This window comes from Geotrypetes seraphini, chromosome 18, assembly GCF_902459505.1.
Source record: "Geotrypetes seraphini chromosome 18, aGeoSer1.1, whole genome shotgun sequence".
In the NCBI taxonomy this organism is placed as follows: domain Eukaryota; kingdom Metazoa; phylum Chordata; class Amphibia; order Gymnophiona; family Dermophiidae; genus Geotrypetes; species Geotrypetes seraphini.
The window spans coordinates 12,447,345-12,461,884 of record NC_047101.1 but is presented as its reverse complement, the minus strand read 5'-3'; the positions used below and the strand labels follow the sequence as shown (position 1 = coordinate 12,461,884).

The window sequence follows — 14,540 nt, the reverse complement described above, 5'->3', positions numbered from 1 at the left end:
AGGCTTACCTTTCGCTGTTTGCACGTCCTGCTTTTCAAAGCTGCGGTGTGCACTGCTCTTTGCTTGCAGCTTTTGCACTGTTCTGCTGCGATTCGGGTAGGACGCACTGGTGATGCGAAGCAGCTTCAGCCTTGAGCTCTAATAGCCTTCAGCTGAAACAGCACCATCTGCTGCCCCCTGCCGACAGAAGGATGAACTGCCACCAAGCACAAGGTCTTTGCAGAAGGCACCCTCCCCCCCGGGGCCCGGACACCTAGCAACGAGGGTTATTCCTCAGGATGCCCCAGAGGTTTCAGCGCAGCTTCGGGATCTGCTTCTACAGTCAGTAGCTAGAGGAGCCACTGATGTAGAAAGAATCAAAGACTGAACTGTCCCATCCTCTTTTCCTCCCCCTTCTCTTGGTGCCCTCTCCCACCTCGCATCAATTCATTCTCTTCTCTATCCCAGGTGGTAGTCTTAATTTATTTCTCTGTCTTTCTGATTTTTTTTTTTTTCAGCTCCTTTTTACCAAGTACTTGCACACAGCTAAAAATGTCAATGGACTGCAGGTTAAATTCCTTGGTTGCTTAATTTTACACCTCAGCATTCAGTTTCTTCCCCGTCTCCTTAGGGTCTCTTAACTCTAGTTGCAAGACAGTTTACCTCTTGCATACTAATTTTGTTTGCGTTTTCTTTTTCTGAAAATCTTGCCTGGCCTAATTTCCTGCTTCTTCATCTGGTGCCTTGTCTCTCTTGAGTTAGGCCTTACACGATCCATTTATTCTTAGGAGGAGGTGCTGAAAAGTTCTCAGCCCAACTAACCAGCTTCCTACATTCTGAGTATTATTTTGCCACTGTAGCTGAAAAGAGTGTTATTTCTAAGTGCCAATTTGCAGAACCCAAATTCTATGTTTTTGGCATTGTTTCAGATCATTGATTGAACCATATCCACCTCACTCTCTTCTTGGTTGGGCTGAGAACTTTCCAGCACCCGCTGGAATGTAATAAAAATGAGCATAGGTTAGAACAATCAAGCCATTGTGACATCACTGATGAGGTTGGCTCCTATTGGTGGAATGAGACATTATGACATCACAATCTCAGCTCTGGTTACCAGAGACTGAAACTCTTCACACTATAAGGCAGTGCTGAAAAGTTCTCAGGCCAACCGAGAAGAGAATGAGGTGGATACGGTTCAATCAATGATCTGAAACAATGTCAAAACAGAGAATTTCATTTCTGCAAATTGGCAATTGTCGTATCTTACAAATTGTCGCCCTAACAATTGTTGAGACACCAATGTAAGATAACACTCCTTTCAGCTACAGTGGCAAAATAACACTCAGAATTCAGGAAGTTGGTTGGTTAGGGGGGGGGGGAGGTCCCGGGGGTGGTGGTGAAGAGGATGGGGGAGGGGCTCCACTACCCTGAGTGCCTCTCACCCTCACTACACCACAAGGGGGTACAGCCGTGGTACGTCAGAGGCACCCCAAAAAGTTATAGTTGTACACGTGTAGTATAAAATACGGCCTAGGCACGGGCTCCAGCATTTGCACTAGGTTTCTGCAGGTGTAAGTCTGGGGTCTGAAGTTAGACATGGGGATCGGCCTGCGCCCTTTAGTGAATTAAGCTTATCACCAATTTTTTCCAACACCAAATTCTGAGTGCTATTTATAGAGTTCCTTCCGATGTGTAGGTCAAGTAAAGAGGTGTCAATCACTCATTGAGTGAGGTTGTTGTGGTTTTCTCTTTCACCCTCTTTGCAACACAGTTGGATATCAGCTGATCCAGTATGTGCTATTGAACTAAGCCCCGCATTCTGCAGTCCTTCAGAAGGTATTTTATTGTCTCAAACCTGAGCTACTTCCTGTGTCTATGGTATTCTCTGTTTCACTGCAAAGGTTAGGTAGAGTGAATGGGTATATTGGGGTCAGGTGTTTGCTCTCGCCTTTCTCTTCCTTTCCACTCGCACAGTGTCATGTCTGATCCCGAGACTGAAGTCTGCATTTAATCCAGTCCCAGTTTAGCCAGATAATTTTCACCCGTGCCAACCAAATTATTTTCTTAGGTCAGTCAGAGTTTTGTCTATTACACACTATAGCTTAACTTGGAATTACTGCGAGATAGTATAATATTTGACTTAGACCAGGGTCTATAGTATTTACTAAGCTGAAATAGCGCAGCAATGCAACTTAAAACCATGGCCAAAAATTATTATTAGTAGCAAAAATACACGTTGATTCAGCGTGTGCTAAATCTGCATTAAAACGCTTAGCGCGCCTTTGTAAAAGAGGCCCTAGGACTGTAGATTTTAGTCCCACCCAAGCCACACCCAAAACATGGTCGGCTTTCTGAAATTGGCGTTTACATGTCTAAAGTGATACACACATGTAAAGGATTCTTTTTTTATAAAAAAAAGTTAAATACAATTCTTCATAGAATATGCAAGGAATAGATTTTAACCAAAAAAAATCATAGCATAAAGAAAAACAAACTTCTATGCCCACAAAATCGGGGACATTTCAAACAATAGTACCAGCCTTTATAAGCTGGTAAATGATTTATACAATATAGAAATCTTTACTGACACTAGGGAAGAATCTACTCTAACTGCAAACAACATGGCCGACTTTTTCAATTCCAAAATACAAAAATTAAGATCCTCGCTAACTGCCCCGGCCAAGCCCCACTGGTGCTACCCCATCCTGTTAGAATCAGACATTTCCAGAGCCGACCTGAACTGGAACAAATTCTCAACCATTGACTGGCAAACCTTTAGTAAATACTACAATAAATATGCCAATTCCTACTGCAGATTGGATATCTGTCCCCCAAATGTCATGAAATCTGCCCCAGTCAATTTTAAGATCAAGATGTTGACTTGGGTAAACTTTCTACTATCCTCAGGGAAGTTCCCAGTGGAACAAGGTCACATTATAATTACGCCAATTAAAAAAAATGCAAAAGAACCATCTAACATTGCATCCAACTTTAGACCTATCGCCAATATCCCTCTGGTAACCAAATTAACAGAAGGCGTGGTAAACATCGAACTCACCACATACCTGGAGAAACACAATATCTTACATGACAACCAATCCGGCTTCCGGTCAGGTCACAGTACCGAAACAATCATAGCTTCTCTGTTTGATTACCTTAATCTTCTATTCAGCCAAGGTTCATGTGCTCTGATACTGCAACTTGACCTGAATGGCACATTTGACTTGGTTGACCATGCTATTCTACTGGACTGTTTGACATCTATTGGGATCTCAGGTCATGTTCTTAATTGGTTCCATGGGTTTCTGAAAAATAGAACCTATAAGGTGTTTAACCAGCGATGGGCACATGCTAATTTAGCGAGTCTTCGCTACTCTCTGACAACTTCATTTACACGAGCATTTTTTGGAGAATGACTTGCTTTTTAACGGCTGTGATTGCAGGCCGTCAGTTTTTTATGCGTTTTTTTGAAAATCCTTTCCCTTGGAAAGTCTGGGGACTCCTTGGTTAAAGAAACAGAAAAAAAAAAATGTATAATAAACTTAGCAATAACAGCTTCACATTTGCAATTACAGTACCATGCTAGAATGAATAAATTCGTACCGAATGACCTAGCAAATGAGAATGCAGAGGGTGTCCTGCAATGAGTATGAGTCAATTGTACAGCATACCACTGAATTATATAGTGTGCGATTTAGAAAATTAAAACATGCCACTGCAAACAGGTATTTTTGTGTGAGGATGGCATCATTTGATTTCTTTCACGAGTACTTTTTAATATTAATATTTGCAATTTCTATGATTTCAGCACCGTCATTTTGTAGAATGGGGGTATCATGCATTATTTACTTTCCATACAGAGATGATAATATTTGAATACTAATCTATGACTAGCTTAAGTAGATTAAAGATAATTGCACTAATTATTGCAGCTTCAGTCCTCTTTAATATTGATAAATCGCTAGTGTGAAATAGTCATATTGCACCACTTACTGGGCAACATAAAATGGAGAATTTTGTAGCAAGAGTGATGGGCTACATTTGCTTTACAGTTAGATGGAATACCCTGGTCACAAACTTTACACATCCCCCCTCCATATTTGCAGGTTCAGAACTTGCAACTTCGGTTATTCGCGGTTTTCGTCTGGGTGACGCACCTCTGTCTCACAGACCTCTCCACTTAACTTACTTTATAAAACCTGGTGGTCTAGCAGTGATGCGGGCTGAAGCGATCTTCCTATGCTCCTGCCCTGTGCAGAACTGAACAAAAATGGCTGCCGTGAGTTCCCATGGTCTCGCGGGAACTCATGGCAGCCATTTTTGTTCCTGGCTCTGCGCAGGGCGGGAGCTTAGGAAGATCGCTCCTGCCACGCTTCACCGTTAGACCGCCAAGCTTTTAAAAAGTAAGTACAGTAGAAAGAGGTCCGGGAGGCGGGGATGGGTCAGAGTCAGCCCTAAAGTTATTCGCCATTTTTCCATATTCGCAGGCCAGCTCTGCCCCTAACCCCCGCGAATATGGAGGGAGAAGTGTACAGGCCTTCTTTTACAAAAGCTGCGATAAGAGGTTTCTACCACGGGCCGGCAAGGTAAATGCTCCGACGCTCATAAGAATTCTAAGAGCGTCAGAGCAGTTACCTCGCCGGCCTGCAGTTACTCGCCGGCCCGCAGTAGAAACTTCTGCTGCGGCTTTGTAAATATCAGCGACAATGAAGGTGGAACTGTACAAGTATTTGAAAACACAAAACAAACTCAGGGACCCTTATACCAAATTTCGGTAAAGAGTGGCCTTCATGGCCCTTATGTGGGTCTTTCCAATCTCGCAGTATGCCAGTATGCAGTAAGCATGCATTAGTGTTGACTGCAGCTAAGTACAAAGATCCCTTGTTTGTACAAGTTAGTTTGTACAAGTGATTTATAGAATCCTGGCATTGACTCCTTTAATCTAATATAATAAAACCCTAAGCCGCGCATGCGCACTCCCACCTGCGTGCTCCCGTTTTCTGTGAGTTGTAGGGCACCGCAGGTAGGAGTGTGCATGTGCACAAATCTCTCTCTTTCTCTCTTCCCCCTGAGGCGGATGTCGGCTGCGGCGGCTGTCAGCAGCTGCAGACCGCGGTGGCTGTCGGCGGCTGCAGGCCGCGGTGGCTGTCAGCTGCCGGCGACTGCAGGCCATGGCAGCTGAGCACGGAGCACGGAGTCACCAGCAGCGGGTGGCGGTCAGCCCGAGAAACCCCTGACCTACAAGCCGGGCCGAAGTTTAAAGTACTGAGTGTAGGAGGGGCAGGAGAAGCTAGACTGAGGGAAAAAATGATGATGCACAGGGAAATGGAGGGAGAGGGAATGCTGCGGCTGCTGCACAGGGAAGTAGGGAAGGAGATAGGAAGAAAGACACAGGGACAGGGGCACGGAGAGAGACAGAAAGACAGACAGACAAAGGGGGCCAGGAAGGGAGAGAGACAGAAAGAAAGACAGCAGGAGGAAGAGAGACAGAAAGAAAAAGACAGGGGTAGGGAGAGAAACAGAAAGAAAGACAGACATATATTCTAGCACCAGCGGGAGGAAGGGAGACAGAAAGAAAAGAAGAAAGACACAGGGACAGGGAGAGACACAGAAAGACAGACAGACAAAGGGGGGCCAGGGAGAGAGACAGACAGACAGAAAGACAGCGGGACAGAGAGAGAGACAGAAATAAAGACAGACAGACATATATTCTAGCACCCGTTAATGTAACTGGCTAAAATACTAGTTATAAAATAATCCCTTAACATTTTTACTGAATTTTGATTTTTCATAATTTTATGGGAGTGCACAGGCAAACAAAAAACAAACAATTATTTTCTTTAGTTTTCTTCGTTATTTTCAGCTTTTTATTTTGTTTTGCTATATTTATATAATTTTTTGTGAAGTTCACAACAGTGCCCTCTAAGGTGCTCCACTGCTCTGTTCGTATGTCTCTGTGTGCAATCCATTACAATGCTGGCCCTTCCCATTGGGGGTGGCCTAAGGGATCCGACCAATCGGAATCTTAGGCCACTCCCAGTGCATCCCAGAATGCACTGGGAAGAGTGGCCTAAGATTCCAGTTGGCCCAGGCGCCTAAGGCCCCTCCCCGGTGCATGTATATTAATGAAATAAGGAAGACCAAAAAAAATGAAATTATGATGCTGAAAGAAGCTAGAAACCGCTATGTTGAGACTAATGAGGAAAAAGCTAACTTGCTAAATAAATACTTCTGCTCTGTGTTCACAGAAGAAAATCCTGGCGAAGGACTGCAATTGTCTGGCAAAGTTACATGTGAGAAAGGAGTGAATACTGCACCGTTTACACAAGAAAGTGTTTATAAACAACTTAAAAAACAAAAGGTGGACAAAGCCATGGGATCGGACGGCATCCATCCCAAGATATTGAGGGAGCTCAGAGAGGTTCTGGAAGGTCCTCTTAAAGATATGTTCAGTAACTCATTGGAGACAGGAGAGGTTCCGTGGGATTGGAGAAGAGTGGATGTGGTCCCTCTTCACAAAAGTGGCTGTAAAGGTGAAGCGGGAAACTACAGGTCAGCAAGACTCATGTTGGTTGTTGGAAAAATAATGGAAGTCATGCTGAAGTAAAGGACAGTGAATTTCTTAGAATCCAGTGGGTTACAAGATCCAAGGCAACATGCTTTACTAAAGGTAAATATTGCTAAACAAATCTGATTGAATTCTTTGACTAGGCGACCAAAGAATTGGATTGAGGTTATATGCTAGGTTTAATTTACTTAGATTTTAGGAAAGCCTTTGACACGGTTCTGCATAAGAGGCTCTTGAATAAACTTGATGGGCAGAATTTAGGACCCAAAATGGTGAACTGGATTAGAAACTGGTTGACGGACAGAAGCCAGAGGGTAGTGATTAATGGAATTTGCTCGGAGGAAGGAATGCCACAAGGATCGTATTGGGGACAATTCTGTTCAATATATTTGTGAGCAACATTGCTGAAGGGTTAGAAGGTAAGGTTTGCCATTTTATGGGTGATACTAAGATTTGTAACAGAGTGGACACCCCAGAGGGAGTGGAAAAGATGGAACAAGATCTGCAAAAGTTAGAAGAATGGTCTAATCTTTGGCAACTAAAATTCAATGTGAAGAAGTGCAGAGTGAAGCACTTGGGGAATTAAAATCCAAGAGAACCATATGGGGTGAGAGGCCGATATGCATATATGGGGGAGAGGGACTTTAGTGTCTGAGGATCTGAAGGCAACAAAACATGTGACAAGGCGGTGGCTGTAGCCAGAAGTATGCTGGGCTGTATAGAAAGAGCCATAACAAGCAGAAAAAAGAAGGTGTTGATGCCCCACCTGGAGTACTGTGTTCAGTTTTGGAGGCCGTATCTGTCTAAGGATGTAGAAAGACTTGAAGTGGTCCAGAGAAAAGTGACGAAAATGGTACGGGGCTTGCGCCAAAAGATGTACAAGAAGAGGTTGGAAGTCCTGAATATTTATACTCTAGAGGAAAGGAGGGACAGGAGAGATATTGATACAGACGTTTAAATACTTGAAAGCTATTAAATATACAAACAAATCTTTTCCAGAGAAAGTAAAATGGTAAAACTATAGGGCAAGAATTGAGGTTGTGGGGTAATGTTAGGAAATTCTTTTTCATGGAGAGGGTGGTGGATGCCTGGAATGCCCTCCTGAGGGTGGTGGAGGAGATAGAATCAGTGACGGAATTCAGAAAAGCATGGGATGAACACAGGATCTCCAATTAGAAAATGAATGGAATAAAACAAAAGGTTCATACTGGGCAATCCTGCACTGATTGGGTCCCACATATGGTGATGTGGTTTAGGATGAGCTGGGGAGGGCTTTGACAGAAGCTCCAGTGACAGGATGGAGTGGGCTTCAATGTCAACTGCAACAGTGGGAACCTAAAGACAGTACTGGGCAAACTTCTATGGTCTATTGCCCAGAAATATTAATGAAAAGAATTTAACCATGAGTATATGAGTGTGACTATTGGGCATACTAGATGGATCTATGTCCCTGTCCCTGCCCCATCCCTGCAAGCTTCGTCCTCATATGCACAAACCTCCAACACTTTAAAATCCTAAGTAGCAACGTTCTAGAGCTCAGATTGTGATGTCATAATGCCTGATTCCACCAATGCTTAAGCTCCGTCCTCATCTGCACAAGCCTCAGACGCTTTAAAATCCTAAGTAGCAACATTCTAGAGCTCAGATTGTGATGTCATAATGCCTCATTCCACCAATGCCTAAGCTCCATCCTCATCCGCACAAGCCTCAAACTCTTTGAAATCATAAGTGTTCAAGGCTTGTGCAGATCAGGACAGAGCTTGCAGGGTTGGGGCAGTGACAGAACGTTCGGGGATGGAGATAGATCCCAAGGGGATGGGGACCAATTTGTCCCTGTGTCATTCTCTATTTTGAAGGAAGAAACCTTATCTTCAGTTCTTGAAACATGCTCCTTTGTGTTATATTATGATGAGAAATATATGTACATATTGCAATTTCATGGCCTTTAGTACTGTATGTTTAGAAGAGCGAGCTTCTGTCTGACATCCTCATTTTCCCATCTATCAATTATATTGTGAAAGGCAGTATACCAAATGCTAATACATGAAATGAAATGAACCCTCACGCTATAAAACCTGTGCATTCATTTATATATTTATCATTCTGACAATAGAACTGAATGACTAACACTCTTGGATTAGAACTCCAAAGCAGGCTGCGACATCATGCCAGACAATCAGGACGTGTCTTGGGAACCTGCTTCAAGATGACCACCCTTGCTGAAGCTTGAGGGAATTGCACTTGTTCTTGGACTGATAGCCATAGATGGAGGGGCAGGAGATGCATTAGCAGCCAACATGACTGCTATAGCCCTGAACCGCCACCATGATGCTGTGATGTACCTGAGGACCCTCTTTCTTCCTTACATAGCATAAAATTTTATTCGCATGCCTCAAGTTCGATACGGTAAACAGGAATTAAGTAGAAGACCTTACACGAGAGGTCAGGATACAAGTACAAATAACTTAGGATCATGACAAGGTCAAAGTCAAATACAATTATGGTATGGTAATACGAGAAGAACTCAAGTAGATGAACAGCTTTCGAATACCAGTGCAGATGGATACAGAGACCCAAAATAAGGTGGCGAGAGAGGTGAGGGAGGGGCAAGTAGTAAGAGCTGAATGAGCCTGTGCATAGAGCTTTTTCATAAGAACATAAGAATTGCCGCTGCTGGGTCAGACCAGTGGTCCATCCTGCCCAGTAGTCCGCTCACGCGGTGGTCCTCAGGTCAAAGACCAGTGCTCTAAATGAGTCCGGCCTCACCTGCGTATATTCCAGTTTTGCAAGAACTTGTCCAACTTTGTTTTGAAACCCTGAAGTGTGTTTTTCCCTATAACAGATTCCGGAAGAGCGTTCCAGTTTTCCACCACTCTCTGGGTGAAGAAGAATTTCCTTATGTTTGTACGAAATCTATCCCCTTTCAACTTTAGAGTGCCCTCTCATACTCCCTACCTTGGAAAGGGTGAACAGTCTGTCTTTATCTACTATGTCGGTATTTTGAACATTTCAATCAAGTCCCCTCTCAGTCTCCTCTTTTCAAGGGAGAAGAGGCCCAGTTTCTCCAATCTCTCACCGTACGGCAACTCCTCCAGCCCCTTAACCATTTTAGTCGCTCTTCTCTGGATCCTTTCGAGTAGTACCGTGTCCTTCTTCATGTACGGCGACCAGTGCTGGATGCAGTGTTCCAGATGAAGGTGCACCAAGGCCCGGTGCAGCGGCATGATAAACCTCTCCGATCTGTTCGTGATCCCCTTTTTAATCATTCCTAGCATTCTGTTCGCCCTTTTCACCGCCGCCGCACATTGCATAGACGGCTTCATTGACATGTCGATCAGAACTCCAAGTCTCTTTCCTGGGAGGTCTCTCCAAGTACAGCCCCGGACATCCTGTATTCGTGCATGAGATTTTTATTACCGACATGCATCACCTTACACTTATCCACGTTGAACCTCATTTGCCATGTCGCAGCCCATTTCTCAAGCATGTTTACGTCACGTTGCAGATCATCGCAATTCTCCTGCGTCTTCACTACTCTGAATACATAAGAACATAAGAACTGCCATCTCCGGATCAGACCCATGGTCCATCGAGTCCGGTGATCCGCACACGCGGAGGCCCAGTCAGGTATACACCTGATGTAGTTTTAGTCACCCATATCCTTCTATGCCTCTCGTAAGGAGATGTGCATCTAATTTGCCTTTGAATCCCAGCACAGTGGATTCCTTAATAACCTCCTTTGGAAGAGCATTCCAGGCGTCCACCACTCGCTGCGTGAAGCAGAACTTCCTGACATTTGTCCTGGACTTGTCCCCCCTTAGCTTCAAACCATGTCCTCTTGTCCGTGTCACGTTGGACAATGTAAATAATTTATTTTCCTGCTCTATTTTATCGATGCCTTTCAGTATTTTGAACTCTCGATCATGTCCCCTCGCAGCCTCCTCTTCTCAAGGGAGAACAGTCCCAGTTTCTTGAGTCGTTCCTCATATTCCATCGTCCGCAAATTTAATCACCTCGCTCGTCGTACCAATTTCCAGATCATTTATAAAGATGTTGAAGAGCACAGGTCCTAGCACCGAGCCCTGCGGCACCCCACTGGAGACGCTCTTCCAGTCCGAGCATTGTCCATTTATCCCCACTCTCTGTTTCCTATGCTCTAGCCAGTTTTTGATCCACGTGAGTATTTCACCCTCGATTCTATGACTCGCAATCTTCCGAAGTAGTCTTGAGGAGTGTGTGAGATGTGTAAAAAGGACACAGGGTTTAATGCTCTAATAGGAATTTGTCGGAACATGCATGTTTTCAATCCTCGCCTGAAATGCATGTATGATGAAGAAGACTGAGATGAGCTGCTTGATAGGATAGTACTTTTATTACGTAAGCTTTTCCTTGCAGGATAGGCGAAAATGGAATTGGAGCGCAAAAGGCCAGTCCAGGGGGGGGGGGGGAGTAAACTCAAATACTTCTGTCATGTAGTTTAGTAGGAGGCCATAAAGAGCCTTGTACATGAAGCAACCCAGTTTGAATAGTGAGCGGGCTTCGATCGGGAGCCAGTGCAGTTGCTTGTACTAAGGTGTGACGTGGTTGCTTTTCCTTAGCCCAAAGATAAGGCGCACAGCTGTGTGCTGAATTGTCCGGAGTCTGTTGAAGTGTTTCTTGGGGCATGAGATGTAAATGAGGTTGCAGTAGTCTAGCATGTTGAGGATCAGGGCTTGGCATAGGATTTAGAAGGGAAGGAAGGAGGAAATAGCGGAACTAGTACAGCAAGTTTGTAATCTATCCCTGCAAACGGGCGTGATCCCGGAGGATCAGAAGATAGCTAATGTTACGCCCATCTTTAAAAAGGGATTAAGAGGTGACCCGGGGAACTACAGACTGGTAAGTCTGACCTCGGTTCCGGGGAAAATGGCGGAAGCACCGATAAGACAGCATCGAGGAGCATCTAGAAAGGAATAAACTTATGATAACAAACCAACATGGCTTCTGCAAGGGAAGATCGTGCCTAACGAACTTATTGCACTTCTTCGAAGGAATTAACACACGGATGGACAAAGGGGACCCCATAGACATCATATACTTAGACTTCCAAAAAGTCTTTGACCAGGTACCTCATGAACGCCTACTTCGGAAACTGAAGAACCATGGGGTGGAAGGAGACGTACACAGATGGATCAGAAATTGGTTGGTGGGTAGGAAGCAGAGGGTAGGAGTGAAGGGCCACTACTCAGACTGGAGGAGGGTCATGAGTGGTGTTCCGCAGGGGTCAGTGCTTGGACCGCTGCTATTCAATGTATTTATAAATGATCTAGAAACAGGGCGAAGTGCGAAGTAATAAAATTCACAGACGACACCAAACTATTTAGTGGGGCTAGGACCAAAGCGGACTGCGAAGATTTACAAAGGAACCTGAACAGACTAGGGGAATGGGCAACGAGATGGCAGATGAAGTTCAATGTAGACAAATGTAAAGTCTTGCACATAGGAAACACAAATCCGAGGTACAGCTACCTGATGGGAGGGCTGTTATTGAGTGAGAGTACCCAATAAAGGGACTTGTGGGTAATAGTGGACAAGACAATGAAGCCGTCAGCACAGTGCGCAGCTGCCGCTAAGAAAGCGAATAAAATGCTAGGTACAATCAAGAAGGGCATTACAACCAGAACAAAATATGTTATCTTGCTGCTGTATCGGGCGATGGTGCACCTGCATCTGGAGTACTGTGTCCAATATTGGTCGCCGTACCTAAAGAAGGATATGGCGATACTCGAGAGGGTTAAAAAAAAAAAGCGACATATTTGATAAAAGGTATAGAAAACCTTTCATACGTTGAAAAATTGGAAAAACTGGGGCTCTTTTCCCTGGAGAAGTGGAGACTTAGAGGGGATATGATAGAGACTTACAAGATCATGAAGGGCACAGAGAAAGTGGAGAGGGACAGATTCTTCAAACTTTCAAAAACTACAAGAACGAGAGGGCATTCGGAAAAATTAAGAGGGGACAGATTCAGAACCAATGCTAGGAAGTTCCTCTTCATCCAACTGGTAGTGGACACCTGGAATGCGCTTCCAGGGGGCGTGATAGGACAGGGTACGGTATTGGAGTTCAAGAAGGGATTGGACAATTTTCTGAAGGAAAAGGGGATAGATGGGTATAGATAGAGGATTACTATACAGGTTTTGGACCTGATGGGCTGCCGCGTGAGCGGACTGCTGGGCATGATGGACCTCTGGTCTGACCCAGCAGAGGCATTGCCTATGTTCTTATGTCAAAGTAGAAGTGGATTGATTGTAGTTTCCAGAATGCTGCAAAGCCTTTGCAAACCACAGCAGCAATTTGGCTTTCCATGATCTTCTTGGTATAGTTACTCTTAGGATTATGATAGTGGACTGTAGCGGTAGAGTTATACTCCTGATCGTGATGTTTTCCTCACTGAGGATTGAGGGGCTTGCGAGGAAGAACTTGTTTTTTCAGGTTTAGTTTCAGTTTGTGTTCTGGCAACCAGTCTTCCCTTGTTATGATAATCCCTTCGATTCACTTTGGTTCCTTTGAAGGCAGAGTGAGCATTGGGAGGAGGACCATGATGTCATCGGCGTAGCTATAGCTCTTAACTCCCGATGAGGCTAGGTGAGTAAATGAATATCTCATGCTGGAAATGAATGGCCAAAGTCTTCATACTCTCCTGTCTGTTCCCTTGAGCTCTGGTACAATTAGAAGTTTTTACCACACCAGGTCCTCTCTCACCTACTACTAGAAGCACTGTCGAGACCTCTCAACTCACTGCCTCATTCTCAATTTATCCCATGAGCATGGAACCCCTAGAGCTGTAGCTATGATGTCATCAGGTCAACTAGATTTGTCTAGGAGCTCTTCTGTCCCTGTCACTGACAACTCTCTGCTTAAGCCCAACAGATGCTTGAAATCTACACTGTCAGGCACACCAGTTTCTGGATTCATTATCTCCATAACAAAGTCCTTCACCACTGCTCCCTTCCGGTCTTCCATCTTCATTGAGTTCAACTGAATGAAGCCACCCATACATACACTCAGACAGGAAAGTGTAGGTCTAAAGCTCCTCCAGCTTATAAACTCTTACTCTGGTTCCCCATAATCAATCATTCGCTCCTCCAATCCAAAGTGGGCAAAGTCCACTTCAGTATTTTAAGTCCTTTTCCCCCCCCCCCCCACTTTAAAAGAGTGAGTCGATGCACATCAGGTGCCTGACACCACTTGTCACTAACCTACTTTGTAGCAAACCTGAAAGTCTTATAAACATGTGCTAGGCTATTTTAAGATATTCTTCTATCCAGATTGTAAACCCGTCAGTCCCTGTATTGGTCGCAACCAATTGGTGAGACAGTAAGTTAAATGAGCATGTTAAAAAAAAAAAAAAAATCAATTTGCCTGATGGACCAAAGAAACATTGTGAGTGCCATAGTATTAGAAAAGACAAAATAAACTCCAGCAGATAACTACACATCATTTCGGGAAACATGAGTGCATCTAGAAAGCTGAAGTGTTATATTAAAGAGGCAATAATCTCATCAGAGGCTAAATATATTAGCGATACCGGGAAAAGATGTGTGCACTCCAGCAGTTTGAGGCGTAGGTCATCTGAAGACAGGCGGCATATTTTTATGTTCCCTTGATACCAATTAATGGGAGATGAAATGCATCTGTCAGGACTCTCTCACCATGGTATTTTTACTTGACTTCAGTGAAGCCAAGATCTAGCTTACATTACTAAGAGCATTAAGCGCTGTAGCATTTGGCATTCCTTCCCCCTTCCCCCTACCCCCCCGGCTGGATTGAATTTTGGCCATCGTAACGCCAATTTTTAAAAAGAGTTCCAGAGGTGATCTGATAAACTCGAGATCAGCGATTCTGATGATGTCAACAGGCAAAACGGTATGATTAGCAAACAGAAGTCTTACTTTGCTTATTAGGGGGCTAATTACTGTGGCAGAAGAGGGTGACTGCAATGTACTTCTACACT

The 14,540-nt window shown here is 44.2% G+C and overlaps 1 protein-coding gene across 3 annotated transcripts in view; it reads right to left on the bottom strand.

Moving 5' to 3' along the window:
• Positions 1-115, bottom strand: part of SPOCK1 (SPARC (osteonectin), cwcv and kazal like domains proteoglycan 1) — a 462,854-nt gene extending 462,739 nt beyond the window's left edge. For all 3 annotated transcript variants that reach the window (XM_033927310.1, XM_033927308.1, XM_033927309.1), the window contains exon 1: positions 9-115. The gene's annotated coding sequence lies outside the window, so the exon portion shown is untranslated. The remainder of the gene's footprint in view (positions 1-8) is intronic.
• Positions 116-14,540: the final 14,425 nt, after the last annotated feature.